Source organism: Manis javanica, chromosome 17, assembly GCF_040802235.1.
Source record: "Manis javanica isolate MJ-LG chromosome 17, MJ_LKY, whole genome shotgun sequence".
Lineage (NCBI taxonomy): Eukaryota > Metazoa > Chordata > Mammalia > Pholidota > Manidae > Manis > Manis javanica.
In genome coordinates, this window is record NC_133172.1 from 559,209 (window position 1) to 574,885 (window position 15,677).

Here is a 15,677-nt window from a genome sequence, read left to right on the forward strand (position 1 = left end):
ATAGTGACAGTTTAACTTCTTCTTTACCAATCTGGATTCCTTGTATTTCTTTGTTTTGTCTGATTGCCGTGGCTAGGACCTCCAGTACTATGTTAAATAACAGTGGGGAGAGTGGGCATCCCTGTCTGGTTCCCGATCTCAGTGGAAATGCTTTCAGCTTCTCGCTGTTCAGTATAATGCTGGCTGTGGGTTTATCATATATGGCCTTTATTATGTTGAGGTACTTGCCCTCTATTCCCATTTTGCTGAGAGTTTTTATCATGAATGGATGTTGAATTTTGTCAAATGCTTTTTCAGCATCTATGGAGATGATCATGTGGTTTTTGTCTTTCTTTTTGTTGATGTGGTGGATGATGTTGATGGATTTTCGAATGTTGTACCATCCTTGCATCCCTGGGATGAACCCCACTTGGTCATGGTGTATGATCCTTTTGATATACTGTTGAATTCTGTTTGCTAATATTTTATTGAGTATTTTTGCATCTACATTCATCAGGGATATTGGTCTGTAATTTTCTTTTTTGGTGGGGTCTTTTCCTGGTTTTGGTATTAGGGTGATGTTGGCTTCATAGAATGAGTTTGGGAGTATTCCCTCTTCTTCTATTTTGTGGAACACTTTAAGGAGAATGGGTATTATGTCTTCTCTGTGTGTCTGATAAAATTCCGAGGTAAATCCGTCCGGCCCCGGGGTTTTGTTCTTGGGTAGTTTTTTGATTACTGTTTCAATTTCTTTGCTTGTAATTGGTTTGTTTAACTTTTGTGTTTCTTCCTTGGTCAGTCTTGGGAGGTTGTATTTTTCTAGGAAGTTGTCCATTTCTTCTAGGTTTTCCAGCTTGTTGGCATATAGGTTTTCATAGTAGTCTTTAATAATTCTTTGTATTTCTGTGGAGTCTGTCGTGATTTTTCCATTCTCATTTCTGATTATGTTGATTTGTGTTGACTCTCTTTTTCTCTTAATAAGTTGGGCTAGAGGCTTATCTATTTTGTTTATTTTCTCAAAGAACCAGCTCTTGGTTTCGTTGATTTTTGCTATTGTTTTATTCTTCTCAATTTTGTTTATTTCTTCTCTGATCTTTATTATGTCCCTCCTTCTGCTGACTTTAGGCCTCATTTGTTCTTCTTTTTCCAGTTTTAATAATTGTGATGTTAGACTATTCATTTGGGATTGTTCTTCCTTCTTCAAGTGTGCCTGGATTGCTATATACTTTCCTCTTAAGACTGCTTTCGCTGCATCCCACAGAAGTTGGGGCTTAGTGTTGTTGTTGTCATTTGTTTCTATATATTCCTTGATCTCTATTTTGATTTGTTCATTGATCCATTGATTATTTAGTAGCATGTTGTTAAGCCTCCATGTGTTTGTGAGCCTTTTTGTTTTCTTTGTAGAATTTATTTCTACTTTCATACCTTTGTGGTCTGAAAAATTGGTTGGTAGAATTTCAATATTGTGGAATTTACTGAGGCTCTTTTTGTGAGCTAGTATGTGGTCTATTCTGGAGAATGTTCCATGTGCACTTGAGAAGAATGTATATCCTGTTGCTTTTGGATGTAAAGTTCTATAGATGTCTATTAGGTCCATCTGTTCTAGTGTGTTGTTCAGTGCCTGTGTGTCTTTACTTATTTTCTGCCCGGTGGATCTATCCTTTGGGGTGAGTGGTGTGTTGAAGTCTCCTACAATGAATGCATTGCAGTCTATTTCCCTCTTTAGTTCTGTTAGTATTTGCTTCACATATGCTGGTGCTCCTGTATTGGGTGCATATATATTTAGAATGGTTATATCCTCTTGTTGGACTAAGCCCTTTATCATTATGTAGTGGCCTTCTTTATCTCTTGTTACTTTCTTTGTTTTGAAGTCTATTTTGTCTGATATTAGTACTGCAACCCCTGCTTTCTTCTCACTGTTGTTTGCCTGAAATATGTTTTTCCATCCCTTGACTTTTAGTCTATGCTTATCTTTGGGTTTAAGGTGAGTTTCTTGTAAGCAGCATATAGATGGGTCTTGCTTTTTTATCCATTCTATTACTCTATGTCTTTTGATTGGTGCATTAAGTCCATTTACATTTAGGGTGACTATTGAAAGATATGTACTTATTGCCATTGCAGGCTTTAGATTCGTGGTTACCAAAGGTTCAAGGTTAGCTTCTTTAGTATCTTACTGCCTAACTTAGCTCGCTTATTGAGCTGTTATATACACTGTCTGGAGAGTCTTTTCTTCTCTCCCTTCTTATTCCTCCTCCTCCCTTCTTCATATGTTGTGTGTTTTGTTCTGTGCTCTTTTTAGGGGTGCTCCCATCTAGAGCAGTCCCTGTAGGATGCCCTGTAGAGGTGGTTTGTGGGAAGCAAATTCCCTCAGCTTTTGCTTGTCTGGGAATTGTTTGATCCCACCATCATATTTAAATGATAGTCGTGCTGGATACAGTATCCTTGGTTCAAGGCCCTTCTGTTTCATTGCATTAAGTATATCATGCCATTCTCTTCTGGCCTGTAGGGTTTCTGTTGAGAAGTCTGATGTTAGCCTGATTGGTTTTCCTTTATAGGTGACCTTTTTCTCTCTAGCTGCCTTTAAAACTCTTTCCTTGTCCTTGATCCTTGCCATTTTAATTATTATGTGTCTTGGTGTTGTCCTCCTTGGATCCTTTCTGTTGGGGGTTCTGTATAATTCCATGGTCTGTTCGATTATTTCCTCCCCCAGTTTGGGGAAGTTTTCAGCAATTATTTCTTCAAAGACACTTTCTATCCCTTTTCCTCTTTCTTCCTCTTCTGGTATCCCTATAATACGAATGTTTTTCCTTTTGTATTGGTCACATATTTCTCTTAGTGTTGTTTCATTCCTGGAGATCCTTTTATCTCTCTCTATGTCAGCTTCTATACGTTCCTGTTCTCTGGCTTCTATTCCTTCAATGGCCTCTTGCATCTTATCCATTCTGCTTATAAATCCTTCCAGGGATTGTTTCACTTCTGTGATCTCTTTCCTGACATCTGTGATCTCCTTCCGGACTTCATCCCACTGCTCTTGCATTTTTCTCTGCATCTCATCCCACTGCTCTTGCATTTTTCTCTGCATCTCATCCCATTGCTCTTGCATTTTTTTCTGCATCTCTGTCAGCATGTTCATGATTTTTATTTTGAATTCTTTTTCAGGAGGACTAGTTAGGTCTGTCTCCTTCTCAGGTGTTGTCTCTGTGATCTTTGTCTGCCTGTAGTTTTGCCTTTTCATGGTGATAGAGATAGTCTGCAGAGCTGGTACAAGTGACCGCTGGAAGAGCTTCCCTTCTTGTTGGTTTGTAGCCTTTTCCTGGGAGAATAGCGACCTCTAGTGGCTTGTGCTGGGCAGCTGTGCGCAGACAGGGCTTCTGCTTCCTGCCCAGTTGCTTTGGGGTTTATCTCCACTGTTGCTGTGGGCTTGGCCTGGCTGGGGCTGTTCCTCCAAAATGGTGGAGCCTCGTTAGAGGGGGAGCAGCCAGGAGACTATTTATCTCCGTAAGGGGCCTCTGTGCTCCCTGCTGCCCAGGGGGTTAGAGTGCCCAGAGATCCCCAGATTCCCTGCTTCTGGTCTAAGTGACCTGTCCTGCCCCTTTAAGATTTCCAAAAAGCACTCTCCAAACCAAAACAACAACAGCAACAATGAGAGAGGGAACAGAAAGGAAAAAAAAAAGAAAAAACACGCGATTTTTTTTTTTTTTCCTCAGGTGCCGGTCCCAGGCACCCGCGCACTGGTCCTGCTGCCCTGTCTCCCTAGCACCAGGGTCCCTGTCCTTTCAAGGCTTCCAAAAAGCACCCACCCACCGGTCCCGCAGGGAAGGAACGCTCAATATTCTTGGTCCTCAGGCACTGGTCCCACGCACCCGCTCACCAGTCCCGCCGCCCTGCCTCCCTAGCACCGGGGTCCCTGTCCCTTCAAGGCTTCCAAAAAGCACTTGGCAAAAAGAGAGAAAAAAAAGGGGAAAAACGCGCGATTTCTTCCGTCCTCAGGTGCTGGTCTCAGGCACCCACCCACCGGTCCCACAGGGAAAAATGCGGGATATTCTTTGTCCTCAGGTGCCGGTCCCAGGCACCCGCTCACCAGTCCCGCCGCCCTGCCTCCCTAGCACCGGGGTCCCTGTCCCTTTTAGGCTTCCAAAAAGCACTCGCAGAAAAGAGAAAAAAAAAAAAGGGGAAAAACGCGCGATTTCCTCTGTCCTCAAGTGCCGGTCTCAGGCACCCGCCCACCGGTCCCGCAGGGAAAAACGGGGGATATTCTTTGTCCTCAGGCGCCGGTCCCAGCCACCCGCTCACCAGTCCCGCCACCGTGCCTCCCTAGCACTGGGGTCCCCGTCCCTTCAAGGCTTCCAAAAAGCGCTTGCCAAAAAGAGAAAAAAAAAAGGGGAAAAACGCGCGACCTCCTCCGTCCTCAGGCACCGGTCTCAGGCACCCGCCCCCAGGTCTCGCAGGGAGAAACGCGGGATATTCTTTGTCCTCCGGCGCCGTTGCCAGGCACCTCCTCACCGGTCCCGCCACCCTGCCTCCCCAGCAACGGGGGCCCGTCCCTCTAAGGCTTCCAAAAAGCGCTCGCCAAAAAAAAAAAAACTGCTCCGGTTTCTCTCCACCCGCTGGGAGCCGGGGGGAGGGGCGCTCGGGTCCCGCCGGGCTGGGGCTTGTATCTTACCCCCTTCACAAGGCGCTGGGTTCTTGCAGGTGTGGATGTGGTCTGGATGTTGTCCTGTGTCCTGTGGTCTCTATTTTAGGAAGATTTTTCTTTGTTATATTTTCATAGCTCTATGTGTTTTTGGGAGGAGATTTCCACTGCTCTACTCACGCCGCCATCTTGGCTCCCGCCCTGATCTTTTGTTTTTTAAGATGAATTTCAGGTGTTAACCTTTTCATTAATAAGATAGTGAAACAACAAACCCTTATGTGAAAACTTCATTTATTGTTTAGTGATATGACTTCATTGCCATAAGGAATTACTGTATTCAAATACCAGAAGAGTATTTCCTAAACGTTTTTGTATGCAGTGGCCACATACAGCATATGCTTTTAGGTTTAATCTGCATTATTTATATACTCTCCGTCACTTTCTTAAGCCTAGATAGTCAACAATTCAGTATATCAAGCCATGATTTGTAGTATTGTCAATTTCCATAGTGTAAACTCTCCCATTATGGCCAATTTAAAACTGCCCAATATGATTTCATTGAAAATGGAGTTGGGAAGAGTTGCCAGTAGACGGTACCATATTCTGTTTCACTATACTGATAGCGTAGCTGCAATTAACATCAGGAACATAGAAAATAACACTGTAATATGATTAGGAAATCAGAGGCTTCTATATTTTATTTTAAAAGCTTAATGGAGGTATAATTGACTTAAAATAAGCTGTACATACTTAAAAGAGTACATTCTGATGTCTTGATACGTGAGTATACCTTGAAACCAAAACTTTCCTCCTGTCTTTAAAATTCATCCTACTCAGCATATAAAATCACTGGTACAATGACATGTTCTATCTTTTGTTATGGCTATTTAAAGTATACACAGAAAAGGAAAAAAGACTTATGAAGCCAGATGACCCTTTCCCCACCTTCTATTGTCATTTATCATTTCATAGTCATTCTTGTTTCATCTGTTCCTGGCTATACTCGTGGATTAGCTAATTCATGTCCTATCATTTAATGCATATGTTCAGAATGCACTTTAAAAATGTAAGGTATCCTTCCTAACCCAGTAGTTACAGCAAAAATAACTGTAATGCTCAGTTGTCTTAAAATGTTGCTTTACTAATTGCAATCAGAAATCCAAAATAAGTCCTCACAGCTTTCTATATTTGTGCCTCATAAGCTTCTTAACATGTAGGGTCCACTTAACTTTGTTATTTATTTGTTGAAGTTGCTGAGGCATTTGTTGATTCAGACTTCCTACATTCAAGTTGTGGCTTGAGTGTCTGATACTGTCTAACTGCTGGTAATCCTTCCCATAGCCCTGTACACTAGAAAGTGATTAGAGGGTGGTGAGGTTTGGTCCCTGCAGGCAGGTGATGTCGACTGTTGGGGAAACGGCTTTTTCCCAATCCCAGAAATCCTCTGCAGGGAGGTAGTAGTCTGAAAAGTTACACTTTGTTTGCAGATGAGTTAGGTAAGCGCAGACACAAATTTTAAGAGGAGGAAATTGGAGTTTCCCCTTCCCTTTTCTCATTTACCTTAGAAAACGTAAGTATTTCTGCATCTCTCTAAAGGATGGGTCTCTCTTTATCCTTCATTAGTATGAAAGTCTTAAGTACCTGGGAACCATCTCTTTAGAATAAAAACAGCTTTAGAGCATTTTGAAATGCAAACATCAAGAGCCCCCTACCTCGTAGTCCCTGTGGAAGGGGGCAGGAGCTCCATCTTGGTGGACACCTTGTTCTGACACACAAAAGTACCTCTTGTCATAAAGATATGATGTTTTTGTTTTTCCCCTGGATAAGGGCAGTTAGCTAACACAGTCAGCCCAATTACCAGGTAAATTTAGGAATAACTATATGTGACAAATGGTACTGTCAAATTCTCTTAACTTGGCTAGCTGTTTTTTGTTTTTTTTTCAGGGCCGTTTCCTTACCTTTAGACTAGACCTACATTTCATGCTTTTAAGATAAGGAATGAGATAGAATTCTGTTTCAGAAATGACAAGATTAATTTGTTAAAGGATTATTCTGCTGCCTCTTTGCCAAACAAACCATATTTAAAGTTTCTCAAGTATTGCCCCTAGTTTCAGTTCAGGGCAGCCACGGGAGTGTACTGCTGGGTTCTCCATCAGCAGGGATCCTTTTGTGAGGAGTGCAGCTGGCCAGCAGCCCCCAGCTGTGCTGCCTTGGGGATCCACTGTGGCCGTCCAGCCACCTCATTCTGGGCTGGCTGTTCTCAGCCAGTGACTGAGCATGGCACTAGTTATTCTTTATCTTCAAACCTGCATACGATGGGTTGTTATCTACTTAGCTGTATAGAGGGAGTTCTTTTTTTGCCTTTGCAGTTTCTTAACACATTGCCTGTGATGCATATCAAATTCTGGTCTAAAGCTTAACAGAAGTGTTTCCTGTCTCCACTGCCTCTGTGGAGAGGATTTCTGGGATGGGAGGAAATTTTGTCTCCCAGCAGTCGCTATCACATGCCTGTCTGCAGGAGCCAGACCTCCCTCCTCGTGCGCGTCATTCTCTGGTGTCCTGTATGGAAGGGTGACTAGTTATGCAGTATCAGACTCAGTAGGCCGCATCTAGAATGTGACACTGAGATGAACAAGCACCTCAGCAAATTCAACGAACAGGAATAAAAACTGAGTGGAACCTATATAGGTAAACAGAATTGTGATACAGCTAGTGAAAGCTGTAAGAATACATTTGGTCCTGACTAATCTGCCTTAAACACATTTTGAGACAATTCAGCATTGTTAATTACCATATTTTAAAATGTTTTCATTTCATGTGAGTTACTGGGGTTATGAGGGAGTCCTCAAATTTTAAAAATGCTTTCTGAAGAGATTATGCTCTAAATGGTATGTCAGGGACTAAAAATAACCCTCTAGTGTACATGAAAGTATGGCATAAAAGGATAATGTTGGAAGATTGGGAAAGGGCCCATCCAGTTCATAATGCGGTCTTTTCCATTTTTGAATATATTGAAGATAGCTGTAACAAAAGATAGCAGTAATTTGATATGTTGAGGATGAGTTTTAAAGGGTAGCAGGAAACTTTTGGGGTATAAATATGTATTCAAACATCAAGATGTATATTTAAAATATGTCCAGTTTATTTTTTGCAATTGTATCACAACTAAGCTACTTAAAAATATGTAAAAGTTTCTGACTTCCCAATCATTTCACTACCTTCTTTTGGTGTTGCTCTTGAGGTCATTTGTAGCTATGCTATTACTACAGTGGAAATAGAGTAATAGGACACATACAGATGGTAAATAAATAAAAAATACTCAACATCATAAAACATATGTGAAATGCAGTTAAGACCACAGTTAGGTACACGTTTATTAAAAGAGTCAGAAGTTTAAAAAGAGTAACCACACCCACTATTGGCAAGGATATGGAAGAACTAGAGGTCCCTAACACTGCTAGTAGATAAAAAAGGAAACTGTTTTAGATCAGCTTGGAGTGCTTTAAAAAGTTAAATATTCACTGACCCTGTTAACTTGGGCATTGGCTTCCAAAGTATTAACACAAAAATGAAATCTATATGAATTGTGTTCAAATGTCTGTAGTTTTATTTACAGTTTCAAAAACTGGAAACTCAAATATTCATAAAAATGAATAAACAAAAAGCAGTATAGCTTTTTATAACTAGTCTGTAGTTTTATTTACAGTTTCAAAAACTGGAAACTCAAATATTCCATAAAAAGATGAATAAACAAAAAGCAGTATAGCCACAGAATATCATACTTCTCAGTATTATAAAAAGAATGAACCACACATATAAGCATTGTTGATGAATCTCATAATTATGCCACATGAGGACACCCAAGGGAAAAAATGTAAACAAACACTTTTATGACTTCAATCATATAAAATTCTAGATAATGCAATGCAAAGCATTGGCTTTGCTGGAGGGCAGAGAATAACATTAAAGAACATGAGGTAAATATGGGGGAGATGGACAGGCTTATGAATGCGATTATGGTTTCATGTATTTATATTAATATCAAAACTAATTCAAATTGTACACTCTATGTGCACCTTATTGCATGTTATTTATACCGTATTGAAGCTTTAAAAATATGACTCATATTTCCTACTAGAATTTCCTGTTTTTGGGAAACCCCCTACATTGACTACCAACTCTCCTTATGCTCTGGGAGAAGCACCTTGCCCTAAGAGTGGTCAAAAAAATATATAAGTGAGCAATAAAAGCTATTTCCTACTGATTCAACAGGAAAATGCTGGCTGGGTCACAAAGTCCTCATGAGGAAAAGATACCCCTTCTCTATCTTTTTTCTCTGCACAGAAATGGCCTTGAGAAGGACAGCCCAGAGAAACTACAAAACCTTATATAAGGAACCCACAAAACCTTATTTTCTCTCTCAGTGTCCTGCTATACAAGATTTGTAGACCAGGAGACCTGAGAATTTCTGTTCCTGCTCATCCTTCAGAGCCACCATGACTAGAACATTGTGGGTGCCACTTTATAAGCAGGCACCTTCCAAGTGGTTGCAGTCTTCCTGCTGTTGATCCAGTGTTTCTGTAACAATTACAGTTTTCCCTATAATCTGACAGTGATGCTGCTCTATGGAATCCTGGACATACAGGTCTGTGGTTCTACTGCAGGACAACAGTGGTGTAAACAATAAGGCCTTTGAGTAATGGGAGGCAGGCTGTTCTTGGATTGGTGACTTTAAGGCTAGAAAATTCCATTACAGAAGTCATGGGAGACCAGACCAGTTAATACCCCTGAAAAAGGTAGCCAGTGCTTTCAAGTTCTACACAGAGCCCTCTGGGCTAAAAATGGATCATTGGTCAAACACATCACAGGGTAAGATGAGAAATGAATGAATGTTCAGACTTCTCACATCTCCTGTGAATGGTGGCACACTGAGGTTTCCTTCCCTTAACATGCTGGGATGTGGGAGTGATGAACACTGGATACCTGCCAGGCAGAGGTGAAAAACCTTCTATAGAAACTGTCAGAGACAATCTGGCAAGGTCCCTGAGTAGGTGAAAAAAGGCAACACAGCTCCTACATACCTGGAATTTTTGCAGATGTTGAGATGTATGTGGTTCAGTTCAGGCAGAGAGCACCATCAGGAGAGATCTCAGGGGTTGATATACTGAACAAGGAATATGAATGTTCCTGTACATGTAAGCTGTTTTTTCCCTTGTGAAATTTGTGATATCCAAAGAGTAAGTGTCTTGTGTTGATGACTTTCTCACATTTACTGCATTCAAAAGGGCTCGATCCAGTGTGACCTTTCCCAGTTTAATGAGGCTGGAGTCTTGAGTAGGTGATTTCTCACACTTGCAACACTCATTATGTCTTTCCACAGTGTAAACAGTCTGGTGTTCTAAGAGACTGACAATGGAGATAAAGAATTGTGCGTATTCCCCAAACTACAAGGCCTTTTTCTAGTGTGAATTCTCCGATGTGTGATGAGGTTGGAGCTTTGGCTAAAGGCTTTCCCACATTCCCCACACTCATAGGCCTTTCTCCAGTGTGAACTCTCCTATGAGTAATGAGGTTGGAAATATATCTAAAGGATTTCTCACATTCATTGCATTGATAAGGCCTTTCCCCAGTATGAACTCTCTGATGTTGAAGGAGCACAATGTTTTGGCGAAAAGATTTCCCACACTGGCTGTACTCATAAGGCCTTTTTCCAGTGTGAACCGTCTGATGTTGAAGGAGTGAAGAGCTTTTCTTAAAGGCTTTCCCACATTCCCCACACTCATAAGATCGTTCTCCAGTGTGAACTCTCCGATGTGTAATGAGGTTGGAACTATATCTAAAGGATTTCCCACAATCACTGCATTCATAAGGCTTTTCTCCAGTGTGAACTCTCCTGTGTTGAAGGAGTGCAGAGCTTTGGCAAAAAGATTTTCTACATTCACTGCACTCATAAGGACTTTCACCAGTGTGAACCCTTTGATGTTGAAGGAGCACAGAATTTTGGGAAAATGATTTCCCACATTAGCTACGTTCATAAGGCCTTTTTCCAGTGTGAACACTCTGATGGTGATTGAGGCTGTAGCTTTTGCTAAAAGATTTCCCACATTCACTGCACTCATAAGACCTTTCTCCAGTGTGAACACTCCTATGTCTAATGAGGTGGGAGCTTTTGCCGAAGGATTTTCCACATTCACTGCACATGTAATATTTTACTCTAGTGAAGACTCTCTGGTACTGAATAAGTGTGTGTTTGTGGCTGAAAGTTTCTGTGCAACCTATCCGGCTGTAATCATTTTTTTTCCTTGGAAAAGTATCCCTACGTTCAGTTCCATTATTTGACTTCTCCCTGGTGTGAGTGGTCTGTTGGTGAAGAAATCCTGACTTGCCCAGGAAGTCCTTCCCATCTTCCCCAAAAGAAAAGGGTTTCCTTGAGACACAGAGTTTGCAGCTCTTCACAAATAAGACTCTCTTCACATCACTTCTCAATGGTTTTTCTCCAGTGTGCTGCTTTTGGTTTTGATGGTTTGTTCTGAAATAGGGTGATTTCTCATGTGCCCCATACATGCATAGTTTCTGTTTGTGACATGTTCCCTGGTACTCAGCCAAATGAAAAATGCCACTCAAGATCAGGCCACATGTTTCACAAGGCTTGGCCTTCTGGGGAGATAGACTTGCCTTGACAGTCCTGATCTGTGACCCTCCTTGAACAGAAGAAATACCTTGCTCAGACAGTGCCTCCTTATCCTCTTCTCCATGACAACTACCTGAAAGTAGAGAAATGCTGGTAAAGTGCATGTGACTACATGAGGAGACAGCCCCATTACAAATGTGTGACAAACCCAAGAATGAGTTCATAGGATTGTTTGTAGGACCAGGTAAGCTTGGGTTCAGGTTGAAAATGAGGCTGTTTAGCAGTACTGGGCCTTTGAAGATCACAGGATGGGGAAGCCCTCACAAGCTGAAGGATACAACCATGGGGAGTGGTATGAGAGCAGCGTATACAGCTCATTTGCCTGCAAACAGCTTTCAGCAGGACCTTGTCTGCTGGTGACACACAAGTGCTATGTAGAAGGTCGTGTCCAGGCCCAGGAACAACAAACTAACAAAGCAGCCAGTATTCAAGAATTAAGAATGTGCACGCCTCATGGCACAAAATGTCCAGGCCAATGTTGGACAGCACTGCAGATGAACCAATGTGGAAAAATACTGATATGCCGTCTGGAGAAGTGAGGATTATCCCTGAACTAAAAGTGACAAATAATAGAATTGAGAAGGTGCTTAAGTGTAAGGAGTGGAGAAGGACAGAGAAACAAGGTGCAGCTGCCACTGATTAGCACCAGGACTAGTCAAGCAGAAGAGGTTTCCGGCATTATTTGTACACAGCACTGACATGCCCTCTCCAAGGTACCACTTCTCAGGACCAGGCTATGTTTGAGTTCACCCTGCTGTAGTCAGATTCCTTTCCATCCTGTGAACCTCTCCCCCACAATCCCTTAATAAGGAACTACATGGAACCTGGATTAATCAAGTACTAAGGTAGATAAAGAACAGATGAGCAGTCGGCACTGGCCAAAAAGAACTCAGCACATGATAAACCACAAAGAGAAAACTAATGCAAGAAAACTTCAGAACTTGCAAGAACAGGCCATGGTCAACATAAGAGGAGACCATGTCAGTGATGGCAAATTCTGGCACAAGCAAAAATAAGGAAATGTCAGCTAGAGGAAGGAAGTGGAACCTGGGTTACACAGGGGCCCTGGATCTGGACAATTCACCTGCCTAGGGAGAGGGCAAACATGGTGGGATCCATGACTGCATAACTCCTGACCCAGCATCTGTGCCTGGGAGTCTGCAGGGAAGGTACTGGGACTGCTCAAGGAAGGACAAGGCAGAGCACACATCTCAGTCCAACCAACCACAGCACCTAATGGGGAACTAGGGAAGGAAGCAGAACCCAGGGACCAGAGACTAGCTTAGGACACAGAGGAGGGTATGAGGGCCTTACCCAGGGAGGATATAAGTGCCAAGTTCTGCAGCATCACATGGTGGTACAGGCGTCTCTGTACCTCATCAAGGAGACCCCATTCCTCCCAGGAGAAGTACACGGCCATGTCCTCAAAGGTCACACTGCCCTGTCATGATTTGGGACACATGAAACCACAAACAGCCCGTTTCCTGAGGACCTACGGTCCAGCCCCCCATATATCTATCCAGCGCTCACCCTCCTCCCAATCTCCCATCTCCCCAACTCAGAGGAAAAACCTGGTCCTGGTGCCATTGGTGATGCTGTTGTATTCTGTGGGCCCATTAGTTACTGGGCACAGCCGTCAGCAACAAGAGGCAAGTGGACAAAGTCCTGAACTGTGAACCTGGCACAGAAGTATCCAACCCCCACTGCCAGGCAATTCCCCGGGTATGGATAAGGTCATGTGTGTCCCAATATCAGGGACCTGGGGCCATGAGGCACGCTCCCTCCCTCCCTCCATGCACGTCACTCTTCAGACTCATGTCCCTCACATCTCCAGACACCGCACGCCCATGTACACCAGACCCCCCTGTTCCACTCCATGAGCATCTCCCTGGCCTCCCCACATGTGAATGTATTTAGATTACCTCCTTTTAACTCCACTGGTGAGGGTGGGATTCCTATTCAGTGTTTTGGACAGTTGTTGAAAGGAAGGAGCGACACAGCCGCAATTCACCGGAGAATTCCGCTTTATTAGGGAAAGGTGCTGGGTTATATAGGAAGGGGCATGAGGTGATTGTGGTGCTACTTCTAAGGGGCTGGTGGCTATTGGCTAGGTGCTGGGATTGGGAGGGGGGCGAGAGGTGATTGGGTTTCAGGTGGCGTCAGCGGGAACTGAGGACCCGGAAGAGAAGCAGGAAGTTTGCCATCTTACGGGTGGGGGCCCTTCAGTTGTGATAAAAAACACCTTGATCATATATTCACAGCCTGAGATAGGAAGACACCACACAGGGCGACGTGGAGTTACACTCCACCAGGGATGTATCTTTGTAGCATCAAGAAGGTAGAGTACCCCTAGTTCCCATGCAAGGATGCAGTTTTCTGAGTAACTCCAGAGGGGTAACATGGAACTAAAACCCCCTACGAGAAAAGCAGGGACCATACCTGGACCCCTTTATAAAAGGGCTTTTCGTTAAGAGAACTTATCTCCAAGAGCAGACTGAGATGGGGATTGGTAATAAAGCCATTTGAGGGTCTCCAGTTTCAACACATTTCAAGGCAGTATATAATATTGGGGCTTAGTTTTAGGCCTTACACAACCTACCAGACAGCATCCAAAGTACACCAGGCAAATTCATACAGGATCCAGTACTACCCTAGACTTCCCGTAGCTCTCACTAGCAGTGGCAGTGCCAGATCTTCTATGAAGACCTCTGCCCAGCTCCATTCTTTGCCTCGGTCTCAGCCACACAGAATCAAGTGGGGATTTCAGGTACCTAGGGCCCTATTCACCTCTATGCTGAACTTGCTGTGCCCTCATCAGCCACAACCTTTCTGTCCACTTCATCTTCATTCGGAGCCCAACCCAAGCCTACTGGCTCACAGAGGACCACATCTAACCCTGATCATAGTGTATTTAGGCTGAATGAAACATGCCAGAGCACACACACTAGTCTTCAAAAACTCCTGGAGCATCTTAGATGAAAAAAACATGAGCCCCAGCCTGAGTATCATCTTGCTTCAGTGACTCTTAGACCTCTGCATCTGTCTCCTGTCCATTTTTCCCTTGGAAGCCCTGGTCACCTGCCACTGTCCTGTCCCCACCACATCTCCCCTTCACGGCCACTCACCTTTCTCACTCATGTTTGTGAAGCCCAATACCATCACCAGTTACCTGAGCAAGAGATCCAGCCCACAGCCACCGCCCTCTCCGTCCCAGCCCACAACAGCGCACACCATAACCTGAACACTGCCCCTCCCTCAGTGTCACCACAGCTTGCTGCAGTACCCACGTTTTCGATGTCTCTATCCTGAACCAGTCCCCACATTTCCACACCTATGTGGTTCAGCTGCCCTGTTCATTGCCTCCACTCAAATCTCCTGAACACTTCAGACTTCAAACATAGATAAAACAAAACTGTCGGTCCCCTCCTTGCCTCTGTCCCACAGACAAGGGGGGAGACGCAATGAGATATCGAAGATCCAAAAAGACCAGCCAGGGGACTCAAGGTGTAACCGCACAAGAGTGGTGCTGAGAGGGCACCCCTCGTATTTATTGAGCGAAATACATGTTAACAACAATAGAATTCTGTGTGTGGGGCTTAATAGACAATCATTAACGGACTCTAAACAATCCTCAGGAGTATCCAGTCCCCTGGGGCACGACATCTTAGGTGGTATTGAAACAGTAGCAAGGGCAATTAGGTCACAGAAACTGTTTTGGTCTTGTTTGTTCTGTTCCTGATCACTTATCAGGAATTACAGGAAAAATAATCAAGTCATGTATGATTTATACATTTTATTTCTATACTTGATTTATATATTAATCCCACACAAGAAACTCTTGCTATTCCCAGTGAATATCACTCCTCCTACAATCTTGCTCATCGAAGATAAGAGCTTCAATCCCTACAGCTACTAAGACTGAAAATCCTGGGGTCTTCTCTGAGTCCTGTTTCACTTCCTCACTTTTCACATTGGAAAATAGAGTTCCTTTTAAAATATATCCAGAATCCATTCACTTCCTAAGCCGCCAATATTGTCCATTAAACCTCACTTGGACTGTGGAAGAACCTCTGATCCTCTGATATTCCCTTCTGCCTTACTTGCACTCTCCACTATGCAGCCAGATGGAGGCTGTTAAGACTTTGGCATGAGCACCCCCTCCTCCCGTCCAAACCTCCAATCACCTAAATAGACGGCACACTTTTTTCAGATGACCATTCCCATCCTTTGACTCCCATCTTCTGCTCTTTGTTCTCGCCTAGAAGAAAGGACACCTGTGGCTTTCTGAACTTCCCCAGCTCACTTTTACTTCTAAGCATTTGGAAATCTTGGAACCAGTTCCTGTAAGAACCCTTCACAGCTGTTTACATTGGT

General features: G+C 43.3%; 1 protein-coding gene across 1 annotated transcript in view; it reads left to right on the top strand.

The window, feature by feature from the left end:
- Positions 1-15,677, top strand: part of C17H19orf18 (chromosome 17 C19orf18 homolog) — a 40,832-nt gene that overhangs the window by 19,671 nt on the left and 5,484 nt on the right.